Consider the following 12,222-nt stretch of genomic DNA (forward strand, 5'->3'; position numbering starts at 1 on the left):
GAAGGGTTCTTGAGTTCATCTGACGGGGCTGTGGGAATAGGTCTAACAATCAAGGTTGGGAACCATCGGTCTATATGAGCTCTTTGTTTTTCTCTGTCTGAAGACTTATGTCAGATCTAGTGCACAACAACAACTCAAATGTATAACAAATTCAAGCATGGAAACCAGATTGCATTTTACAAGACAAACCCTTTGTCTGAACTCTCCCTTTTCTCTCTCTCTCCCTCTCTTTTGACTTGGCTGAACAGCCCTCTATTTTGAATTCAGACAAGGCCCTGTATTGTGTTTCAAAGAGTGATGGGGGGGGAGGTGCAGGACCTGAACACCATTCCTTAAGCATGACACTGCACTCTGCAGCTGACTAATGAAGACTTCTAATTAGATCAGTGTCTCCCCAGACATGGAAAACAGAGACACACATGCCTCTGACAAACTATGAGTCGAATCGATGCACCAATTATTATGTGCACCGAGATTAGGGTCAAGAGTGTAAGGACAACGAAAAGTCAGACCAGACAGCAAATTAGTTAGGACAACACAAGGAAAGTTAGCAGACTTCAGAAATTGATTTTTTTTTTTTTTTTGTATACATGGATTAAACATGGCATCTTTTTCTTTTTCAGTAGCAACAATAACCATCCAGTGTCCACTCAACTCAAAAGATCTGCTGAAAAAAGAGCAGACGTACCAAAAATGACCCATCACGGCTGAGTCATCCAGGCATATTTCACTCGTCTTTTCTCTTAGAAAATGATCAATTTCTCCTGTAAAATTTAGAATATATCTACAGTATCCTCTTCTCTCAGCGTAGGTATGTTTGGATGTTCTTTCCTATCATTTCAGACTTCTGTCCTACAGACGCTTACCCTGAAAAGCAACACAAATTATCTGTCGAGACGTGAAAACCCTGAACCGAGCTTTACTGCTCTCCAGTCAAGCAGCAAACCGTACTGCAGCACTCAGCGGGTTCGGTTGTTATTAAAGGTTAGAAGTCACAACAGTCATAATTCTAAACCATTTTAATAGAGTTTTTCTGACACTGTAATATCAGCACATAACATATACAGTCCCACAATGTGGATGCTTTAATCCAAAGTGCTGCACAGGAACACAAACGCACGCTTATTTAGCATGTGTGGTCCCGGTGGAAATTTAAAATATAGAGTATACCGCGGGAAGTTGTTCCAGCACTTGGAGTAGTTGCAGTATTAATGCTTTAACAGCTCATAATGTTCATGTTTAATCTTGTAAAAGTAAATTAGCCGTCAAGACCCATTTGTAATGAGCTGGTAAAATCAATTACTGATGCGGGCGTTCATTTCTGAAATTCAATTTCGATAAAGAACGTGAATGAAAGCAGCGCGCGCGTGTGTTTGTGCTTATGTATGTCTTTACAGGCCGTATTCATATCTCCGAGCGTTGCGGAGTGACATTCCAATTAGTGGCCAGTGAATCGTGAGCCGTTATGGTCTTTCATAGGGCTGCCAAGCACGTGCCCAAACCGAACGCCTTGAGCCAAAACCAGACAACAGCCCTCAATGATGTTACTCTGAGCAACAGCTCAGCTGCCAACATGCCAAGGAGTTTGCTTAAAAATCTTCCTGGGGGTATCAGCCTTTCACTGATGTGGCTGGAATAGTGCACAGGTCAACAGATGTTTAGGTGCCAATTAAACAAGATGGGCCTTTCTAGAAATATGTGATGAAATTCTGGGAAAATAATAGGTATGCCAAAAAAACTCCCAGCCCCGGGGTCTGTAAATAGCAAAAGGCATTAGGGAGCAAGTAAAACACATGTCCGTGTGTGACAGGTAACTTGATAGTGCTTGATAATAATGATGACCCTGCCAAAATACAATTTTAAAAATATCAAATGTAGTGATAGATCCGCTGCATATAAGCACTTTTTTTTTTAAAATACGGATCCTTCAGTTTTCATTACAGCTGTGTAAGTTCTGAGAAAAAAATCACAAGAAACTAAAAAAAAATATAAGAAACACCAATGAACTCTATGGTCAATTTTCTCCCTTTCAAAAGAAATTCTCATTTCTACATGACATGCAGTACATGCCCTGTGCCCTGAGGTTGACAGCCATTCATTACCTCTAATAGGCCTTCCTCCCATTTCCAGCAGACTTCCTGTAGCCTGTATGTACAGTACGCTACTCTACCACATGACAGAATGACAAGGAGCTGCAGTCTCACAATGTTAAGCACTAGATGCGCTGAGACCGTCACTTTATTTTCCTATATGGTGATGTGTTCTAGCTAATAAAACGTCGCTCTGTTGTGTGGAAATGGTTCTGGGATGATGTTAAAAACGTGTCTAATGTGCCAACGCAAATGTTGAGGCGCGGCAATAAAGAAAAAGCAGCTTCCACTTGACATTGCAGATGACACGATCAATATCAATATGCACCACCAGCACCAACTGCTACATGATGCTTTTTATATGAGTGTAAATCATGCTGTTTTTTCAGTCCTTGGACTTATTGAGGATAATTGAAAAAAGTAAAAAAGAAATGTGTGAAAAATATGAAAATGTGTAAAGCCAAGGATCTGAGCGTGCACAAACTTCTCACTTAACAACAACAATCTGCATTCTTGAAGAAAAATACATCTGTTAAGCCTTGCATCATTAAGATCATCCTTCCAAGACAAAATGTCCTTAATTGGTCATTTGGGAGCATATCATGGGATTTGTTGTTTACTGTTCAGCTCTGTAAAACAATACCACTGACATGTAGTTTGTGTTTCCTAAATCAGGACCTCATATGAGTCCAGAGACTAGAGCTAGAGCAACAGGGGAATGTCAAGCCATCATGTACTTGCAAATGAGTAATTTGTTTGATTTTATTATGTGCACAAGTGGAAATCGTTACTGTTTAGCAAGTGTCACGAATTTCCACTGACATTTATCAGAGATAAGGACTACATCCTATTATTTGTCTTCCTTTCTTTTTCGTTGAAAACAATTAACTGCTGAAAATTAATATACTCCAGGCAACTATCTATAAAGACTTAATTATGGTGATAAAAATAAGTTTGTGACAAAGTTCAAAATTAAGCTTTAAGGAATGTCAGGCAACACTCTCTCCTTAAAGGCCAAACTCAACTTTTTTATAGATTATGCTGCAATGTTCTGTCCTCCTCTGTCTTATTTCTTATGGGCCACATGGTGTTAGCTGTTTCCAGGCATTTCATTGTTTTGCCAAGGTTTTCCTCTCAGACACTGAGAATGTTGTGCAGTTGAAGATAGGGGGGGTATTTGTGCATCACTGTTTACTGCCCTTGAATACGTGGACCAAAATAACAGATGAGTTATTTCACTGAGAACTTCTGAGAAGTCTGAAAATAACCACATAAAGACATCATGACCTGGAAATTGTGGTTAGGGAGTATAGGGGTCATGTCTAGACGGTACCAGAACATCTGCAAACTCTCGCACATGCACACTTCGTTCACCACGGTACTGCTTGGTGCTACAATCTTCGATAGCCACTTGTATTAAAAATATTCTTGTTTGAGCACTCCTACAAGGAAAAAAACCAAACATTTGGTGCTTTAAAATCTGCAAAAATTGGTATGTTTGACATTGGTGCTATTATTGAGTCTGGTAAGGCAGCAGAAAGAGCAACGAAGGCAGCATACTGAGTAGTTTGTGGTGAATGAATGGGTCAAACAGAGGACCAGGGCCATCGGCGGGGGCGTCGCAAGGCCTTGCGCGAACTTGCCGTGTGAGGGCCTTCGCATTGACACGCATGAGCACATATTCTGGTCCAAATGCATGCAGGTATCCTGGTCTGTAGGGCAGAATTGTCTCTATCAGTCAGTTTCGGCAAACTCATTCACATTTTCTGAGAAAGAAAACGAGAAAGAAGGACAGGCAAGACACAAAAGGCAGTTTCTACCCCTGCTGATTTCTTTCTTACGACACAAGCGCTTCATTGCCAGTCAAAATAATTTGAACTGTTGAACTGAAACTGTTTCAGCTTCACTGTGTATGTGATCATGTGTAATCTCAGATCATTACACATAGCCTACGGTCACAGTCACATACATAAATCCATTTTAAATCTACTGCAGTGAGTAAAAATACGGTAATCATTACAGCAGGCGTGAGGCCCTATGTGAAGCCAAAAGGTAATGATGATATATTTTATGTTTAGACATGTCTGTGAAGGTTCTCAGTCATCCAGGTGATCTTTGAGAAGAGCTCAGTCTGGGCCAACTAGACTTGGTTGTAGATCCATGAAGGGGTTTTACCTTCCAAGAGGCTTTCGTGGATCTACAACTAAGTCCAGTTGCCCCAGATTTGATCCTTCTCCAGGTATTTGATTTGATTTTCAGTTTTCAGCTGCAGTTTGGTTAGGTTTACGCAATAAATTCGTTGGTCAAGTTTAGGAAAAAGTCACAGTAAAGGTTAATAAAAAGATCAACGTTGACAGCTTTCTGGCAGAAAACCCTAAAATCAAACTTCTCTCCAACAATGAACACAAATCTCACAAGAGTTTCGTAAGGCTAGGGTTATGATGTGGACAAGACCCTCAATAGTTGGTGAGCAAAGTGTTTTAATTAACAATACAGAGGCCTCAACTCAAATGGTGAGAAAAACTTACAACCAAAACACACAATCACTTTGTTAAATCCGCTATAGCCAAAAGAAACATCATCATCCATTACATCAGAAGGTACAACATCACTAAAAAGCCAGTAGCCATCTTCGAAAATGCAAGAAATGTGTGAAAAGTACCACTGAACTTGTGTACAGTTGGTGACAGTATGAATTGCAGCCTTCCTGCTGCTGCTTTTATGTCGAAAAACCTCTTCTACCCTTTGTGTTCCTGTATACGTCCTTTTCTTGATAGCACATAAAATTGCATGTAATTATTCTCTGAGAAAAGATCTCCCCTTATGGGATGTAAAGTGTCCACGAACACACCCACCTGTTTGTGTGATGCTGCTGTCCCTCAAGCCACTTGTCACCAACCGTCGTCAAGAGATCTCATCTCGGGGTGTAAAGAAACACAATCTGCTTGGCTAAATACCCTGGTACTGGAAAGCAATTCAGTCACCACAATGGCAAGAAGCGAATGCGCGTGGTTCTCACAATGCGTAATCTCCCTCCGCTCGACGACCTCCCCTTTTCTTCTTCTTCTCTCCCCTTTTCTGCCCTTCTCAAACTTCCTGGAGAAGAACAAACACAGGCTCTATTGTCAAGGACTCACATCTGAACACTGCAGAACACTCAGGGCCTTCATCGCCATGCAAATAGTCATAGCCTAGACTTACAAATGGATTTCTATCTTTTCACCCTCTCTCGTTTTTTCCTCCCCAATTTCATGAACAATCCAGCGCTTATTAGAGGCGAGCTGGAGCACGGAGGAGATGGTAATTCATCCACTGTATCGCCACTATTTCTGCTACTGAGAGGAAGGCAACAGTCTGTTTTTTGACATTCAAGCCGAGGGAGCGTGTTGTCCCTGCATGCCTCGTCCTGATACGGTCACATTTAAAAATTGACCTGTCATGACACCCGATATGCAAAATTACTCTAGATGTTGTTTGTCCTCCACATTCTCCCGGTTGTTTACATGCGCTTGTAATCGGGGCTGCAGTGGTAAATAAGCGGAGGTTTCGACTCTGCCTCACCTCATCTACATTATCACAGGCCTTTGAGGGCTGAGATGGATGAGAAGATGGACCTGCCTCAAAAAAACAATCTTGAATCAAACATGATCTATGGTCTACGGGGCTTATATCCTCAACAGAAACTGTTTTAATGCTGTCTGTGCCTTATAGACAGCATCAGAAAACATTTAAATGTAGTTGTTGAGTAGAGTTAGCCCCTATATTAAAAGATCTATCAGACATTTTATAGCAGATTTAAATTCAGTTGGATGTAGATTATGCTCTAAAATCTACGAGTTGTAACTTATATACGTTTTTTTTCTTCCATCTCACAGAATTGGTCTCTCCATCACTCGACTCCAGGGTTGGTTGTGAAATCATTTTGTCTCTCTCTCTCTTCCTCCTTCATCTTCTTCTTCCGTCCTGAAGCTGTTGCACCTTCTTTACTTCCTCCATGTTTCACTGTCTACAATATTAAATCCTGCATTTTCCCTTCTCTCCTCTATAACTCTTCCTCCGAAAAAATAAAAACCCTTCACTTGAATGCTGTTAGTTGCAGTAATATTGGATTAACTTAGTGTCGGGGGAGCTGATAACGGGTTACATTCATGCTAATTTAAACTATAATACTGAGAATTGCAAAACTTGTTAAAACAACACTACTGTTAGGACTTTAGGTACTTCTTCTAATTCTCTATGGAAAGCCAGTTAGGTCATTATTTGTCTCCTTTCCCCAGCCGCTCTGCTCAAGCAAATGCAGTGACTACCGTATGCTCCAGCAGGTAGAAACACCAGCTGGTGATATATTACATAAACTGTATATTAACAGATGTATCAACATCGAATGGCAGGAAAAAGGAGACAAATAATAACCTCATCGACTTTCCATATGTGTCTCTGTGTTAATTGTTCAGGTCTTGTTGCAAATGAACATATCAGAACAATCAAGTTTATATTTTTGATTACTCACCTTTCACTCAAGATGCATATTTATCCAATTATAGTGATCCAGAGTGACTAATCACGTCAGCTTGTATGTTAGTAGCTAGGAGAGGAATATCATAATAGGAAGTTTGTGTTTGGATGTCAGTTAACTATTTCTTAATTATGTGTTATTATTGATTTCCCCCTTTCTTGATGATCTAACAACACAAGTGCTGGAAATTGGGGTGAAACATTTAAAACTTAACTAGCTAAATTTGCCGGTATTCGCAAGTCTATGTCGTGCAGTATTCGCTATGCCCACCCCCACATTTGTGTTTATTGTAACCATTTCATTTGGATCTACATCACATTACTGAAGCTAAAGATCAAGATCATCAAGAGATGCCATGCTTTACAGACAAGTGTGAAAGTAGCAGATGTAAAACGGTCGATAGCATCACAACCCCCGCTAAATGTCTCATACAGAATTTGATACATTTGGCCCATTAACATTTGGAAAAGTCTAGAAGAACCACACAATTAAATCATTTTTATCCCTAATGAAATCACCAGAGGACTAAACCAGAAGTTAGCCAGTGGAAGTCTTTGGTGTGCTACGGCATTAGCAGTAACATTTCTCAGCAGGAGGTTAATTTATTTTTTATTTTTTCCTTTTACTGTGACTTGAAACTATGGCACATATCTAACTTACTTCCTACCCACTTCCTGGTCTTTACAGGAAAAACAAAACCGACGTTGTTAGAATTTACTACAGAAACTGCTCGAGGGAGACTTGTGCCAGAACAAAAGAGTAAAGCATCGTACACAGCGAGCTATGTAAACACTATTTCATTTACTTTGCACTTCAGCCCTGCTGGTAATTGTGATCACTCCAATTACCATTCTTTTAAGAGTTTGTCATTGTCGAGTCATTTTTGATTTGACGACCAAATAACCTTTTGAATAAAACATCCAACGAGCCTTCATTACCTGTTTCTCGTAAACACGCTAACCTCCGAGGGCTAATTACAAAACCCGAACAATGCTAATAGATTCAATAATTAGAGTGCGCTCGCGAGCTACCATAGTTGGGTTTAAATGTCTCCAAAGTGGCCTCACCAGCCTTCCCTCATCGCTTTGTGACAGGGTTGAATTTGTTATTTCGGAAGTTGAGATTAGTTCTCCCTGTGAACTCCACCGCTCCCGTTCTGATTCCATATCAAACAGAGAAATGTCAGGACCTGCACTGTGACATTTAAAACCCCCATTGTAGACCTTGTCTAATTGAGCCTCCCTCATTATAATGATGGAGTGTGGACCGAGCAGTGCAAAAGAACATCAGAGATAAAAAGCTATGGTTGGTTTTGGTGCCGGCAAAAATTATTTACATTCCCGCTGTCCTGTCCTCTCAGTGGATCCGACTATCTCTCAGTCCGCGGTGACATTTCAGGGCTGTCAAATAATGGGCACAGAGTAATGGTCAGCATATTTTCAACAAGATAAAGGTGAGTCTGGTCAAATCAGCATTCAACAGGATGTCATGTTGTCTAAATAATGCATGGTGTAATGCTGATATACTGCCTACTTATATCCTGTATTATTCACTATCAGTGGAGACATCACTCCCTTGACAGGAGGCACAAAGAGAAGACAATATGACTCTGACATTAAACTGATGATCTCACAGGCGCTGTTGTTCACATGTTTTCCCGCTATCGTGCTCCCCTGATTAATGTTTTTGAATATGCCTCCGGAAAACATGTTATTTCTTCATCAAACACTACACCAATGTCAACGCGAAGTTCACAAGTTCAGGCTCACGCGAGATGAAGCGCTGAACTGTTCATCAGGCTTCGTCATGTTAGAGGCAGATGTGCCCTTCACGGCTTATATTCATATTGTTGCATCGTCTGGCTGTAATTGGAAGAAGAATAAAGCGTCATTGGCATTCTGCTCAGTCCACTGTGGTGAATTTGATGAGCATGTCACATTAAAAATGCATGTTCCTCATACGTTCTTTGGCCTTTGTCTTTAGCCATGGGAAACAGCGGACACTTATGACAAATAAGGACAGAGCTGATGCTGCCTGAGGTGGATCTCTTTATTCGACAGGAAACATCACGACTTCTCCCACTGTCTGCCTCCTCCCCTGTGAAACCATGCATTTGTCAACCGCCTGGGCTGATGGAGGGGAAAAGAAATTGGGTCACAATAGAAAAGTTGCATAGACTTCTAAATATTATTCTAAGAAGAAATACAAGCAAAAAACAAACATCTTCTCACCTGATAGATGATGATGTGTGTAAGGACTTACATAAATCCTGATCGCTTTCTCGGAGAAACGCTCTAACGCTTCATACATCACTGTTTATCTGTTTTTTTTCTAGTAGTTTGTACAAATCTTTGAACCGACAGCTCACAGCCAACTGATGGCTGACAGCCAACCGTGGACCAGCTGCTGGCCGATCTCTTGTGAGATAGATCCTCCAGGAGTCTGCCACAAACGGGCACTAACGCTGCTCTCCTGGGCAGCAAGGGAAATCATCTGGAACCAGACAGCAATATCTTTGTTCACATAAATATCAGGCTTCTGCCTGTAAAACGTATGCCGATAGTGGGAAGTAATTAAGAGCGTTTGATCAAGTATTGGCATGTGGGTGCTCAGTGCTTTACGCTTATATTTTGTTTGCCAGCTGTAGCAGCTTTTAACTGTACAGGTTAAATATAAAGCACTGATTCATGATAAAGTTACCCGAGAGTTCTTAAAAGTGTTAAAGGTAATGCCACAATAACCAGCAATGGCATTAAAATACCACTTTAGCGCCACTTACATACTTGTTTATGGTTCAGTCAAAGTCAGAACTGTCACCTTAAACATTACCTCATCAGCTTAAGCACCTTTAAATCAAGTTATAAGATGTTTGAAGCTCATCTGTACAAAGGATGAACAGCTGTGTTCAGAAATATCTGCTTCACAGGTACAGACTTGTGTACATAAAGTGAAAAGTTAATTACAAAGGTTCCTTTCAGACAAAACTGATGATACAATCTGCTATGAAACTGGTATTTTAGTTAATTTGCAGCTCTGATTTGTGTTTTTTCCCCATAACAACGGCAGCTAAAGATCAAGAGCATTGAAGTATTGAGTCCAACATTTTCTCAGACATAAAGTTGAAAGGATTAAAACTAGTAGCCGTTACGTAACCCTGTCTATTCGTGTACTTCCATACTTACTTTGAGCACATTATGGCAGAAATTCAGTGTACTGTCAGCACCCAGACGGTGCACTAATAACAGTCAAGAAGTCAAGTGGGACGCTGGAAACTTCTCGACCTCAGTGGTCACCATTTTGGCTCCATAACGGAAGGAAAGGGACCACCAGCATCCTGAAAACGGCGACCAAGAAAGCTGATGGAGCTGAAGCAGTTATGTGATATAGAGAAGAGGTGAAGAAGAAGAAGAAGAAGCAGTCAGATGTTGTGATCGTTGTGCAGCAGCTGGACTTAAATTGAGACAATGCTACCCTGTTTGAAAGCCAGGAAGTACACAGTGTACTACATAGAAGTGCACTAAAGAGGTATCTGAACTGACGGATGACGGTGTTTTTATGTCCTGTAATATTGAGAATATCAATGAAAGAAATTTTAAATGTGAATTTAGAGCGGAGAAAGAAATCATTACTGCAACTCTCAGCTCCTTCCATTCTGCAACAAGAAGGTAACCATAGGAACAACACGAATGCCATACTCTACCATTTAATGCTGCACTTTAAACCATAATCATTGGTTTAAGCGATTAAATAACACTTAATATAGGATACAAAACATAGTGTTTTGCCCTTGAAAAGTGGTGGATGTGTAATAATAGACTGCATGATGTAGTGTAAAAATGTTAATGTAAAAGACAATAGGCAATGACATTTTACATCTGAAGAGTGTGTGGAGTGTTAGTGGGAGGCCAGTGTACATGTATAACCCTAACCCCAACACATGAGGAGCACGCCAGGAAAAGCAACAGTGAAACAATCTGATTGTGGACCGTATAACAAGTTGGAAGTTTTCCAAAGAACTAAACCTAAACTGTCCATATAGAGAGAAGAGATGATTACCAGGCCTGTTCACGCATTCATGGTATTTATACATTTTCCCCTGACATCATGCTCAGGCTGGGAAGCTCAAATGGTATTGTTGTTTTCCAGTTTGCAAGTTGGATAGATGCAATAAATCTGACGAATTGTTATCAGCTAATCGCCTCCAGATTGATGAGCAACTGAAAAACAATCCACATGGACATTGGGCCATATTTCAAGGTAAAACAAGTCTTGTATTGGCAATAAACCACTTCCTACCCATAGACTGTATAAAACTTGGACGTCGTATCCGTGAGCCGCTCTGGCCATGTTGACAGTCCTGCCTTTGCAGCCTGGTTGCTCAAACAAGCCACGTGCAAGTGCTCTTAATTCTGCATAACTTAAAGTCTTAATGTAATTTGAACAAGTGAGTTGACCCTCAGTCACAAACTGGGAAATTAGCTATAGAGACCAAAACTGTTTTTTGTACCAGGCGGTAAACATGTTTATTTCTGCTGTGAAGTTGGACATTTGAACATGGGGACTTATGGAGACTGTCTTGTTCTGTAGCCAGCCTCAAGTGGACGTTTGAGGGCCTGGCACATCCACGCGAAAACATGTTATTTTTCATTCAAAACACTACACCGATGTCAACGCGAAGTTCACAAGTTCAGGGCTCACGCGAGATGAAGCGCTGAACTGTTCATCAGGCCTCGTCATGTTAGAGGCAGATGTGCCTTCACGGTATTTCATATTGTTGCATCGTCTGGCTGTAATGGAAGAAGAATAAAAGCGTCATTTGGCATTCTGCTCAGTCCACTGTGGTGAATTTGATGAGCATGTCACATTAAAAATGCAGTTTCTCATACGTTCGTTGCCTTTGTCTTTAGCCATGGGAAACAGCGGACACTTATGACAAATAAGGACAGCGTGATGCTGCCTGAGGTGGATCTCTTTATTCGACAGGAACCTCACGACTCTCTCCATTTTGCCTCCTCCCCTGGCAACCATGCATTTGTCAACGCCTGTGCTGATGGAGGGGAAAAGAAATTGGGCACAATAGAAAAGTGCATAGATTCTAAATATTATTCTGAGAAGAATAACAAGCAAAAAACAAACATTTCTCACCTGATAGATGATATGTGTGTCAAGGACTTACATAAATCCTGATCGCTTTTCTCGGAGAAACGCTAACGCTTCATACATCACTGTTTATCTGTTTTTTTTTTCTAGTAGTTTGTACAAATTTGAACCGACAGCTACACGCCAACTGATGGCTGACAGCCAACCGTGGACCATGTTGGCCGATCTCTTGTGAATAATCCTCCAGGGTCTGCCACAAACGGGCACTAACGCTGACTCCTCCTGGGCAGCAAGGGAAATCATCTGGAACCAGACAGCAAATCTTTGTTCACCATAATATCAGGCTTTCGCCTGTAAAACGTATGCCGATAGTGGGAAGTAATAAGAGCGTTTGATCAAGTATTGGCATGTGGGTTGCTCAGTGCTTTATGCTTATATTTTGTTGCCAGCTGTAGCAGCTTTTAACTGTACAGGTTAATATAAAGCACTGATCATGATAAAGTTACCCGGAGTTCT

At 40.9% G+C, this 12,222-nt stretch overlaps 1 protein-coding gene across 1 annotated transcript in view; it reads right to left on the minus strand.

The window, feature by feature from the left end:
* Positions 1-5,251, minus strand: part of cdh19 (cadherin 19, type 2) — a 30,477-nt gene extending 25,226 nt beyond the window's left edge. The window contains exon 1 of the mRNA XM_010744883.3: positions 4,946-5,251. The gene's annotated coding sequence lies outside the window, so the exon portion shown is untranslated. The remainder of the gene's footprint in view (positions 1-4,945) is intronic.
* Between the last annotated feature and the right edge of the window lie 6,971 nt (positions 5,252-12,222).

Source organism: Larimichthys crocea, chromosome XXIII, assembly GCF_000972845.2.
Source record: "Larimichthys crocea isolate SSNF chromosome XXIII, L_crocea_2.0, whole genome shotgun sequence".
Classification (NCBI taxonomy): Eukaryota; Metazoa; Chordata; class Actinopteri; family Sciaenidae; genus Larimichthys; species Larimichthys crocea.